Source organism: Penaeus monodon, chromosome 22 (assembly GCF_015228065.2).
Source record: "Penaeus monodon isolate SGIC_2016 chromosome 22, NSTDA_Pmon_1, whole genome shotgun sequence".
Taxonomy (NCBI): Eukaryota; Metazoa; Arthropoda; class Malacostraca; order Decapoda; family Penaeidae; genus Penaeus; species Penaeus monodon.
In genome coordinates this window covers 37,857,073-37,857,342 of record NC_051407.1, presented here as the reverse complement: position 1 = coordinate 37,857,342, position 270 = coordinate 37,857,073, and the positions used below count along the sequence as shown (strand labels likewise).

The 270-nt window shown below is 46.7% G+C and overlaps 1 protein-coding gene across 1 annotated transcript in view; it reads right to left on the bottom strand.

The window, feature by feature from the left end:
* Positions 1-270, bottom strand: part of LOC119587429 — a gene marked incomplete at its 3' end in the record, with an annotated part of 30,623 nt that overhangs the window by 9,522 nt on the left and 20,831 nt on the right.

Genomic DNA, 270 nt, shown 5'->3' with positions numbered 1-270 from the left:
GGAGAGCGAGAGCCCATCGTATCTCCCTCCGGCTGTCCGCTTGGCTGCTACTGTTTGTAGCGTATGGAGAGGGTGTTACCTGTGCTCGGTGGCTAACAAGTGAGTCTTCGGTACGTGTGTATGTGTATGCATATGTACGTGTACAACACACACGCACACACAATATGAACTCTGTACACGTATATACGTTCATTGCTACTGTATTGTTATGTGTTTATTAACAAGGTCAGAATAACATACGCGAGGGTCTCACCCACGGACTTATCATTT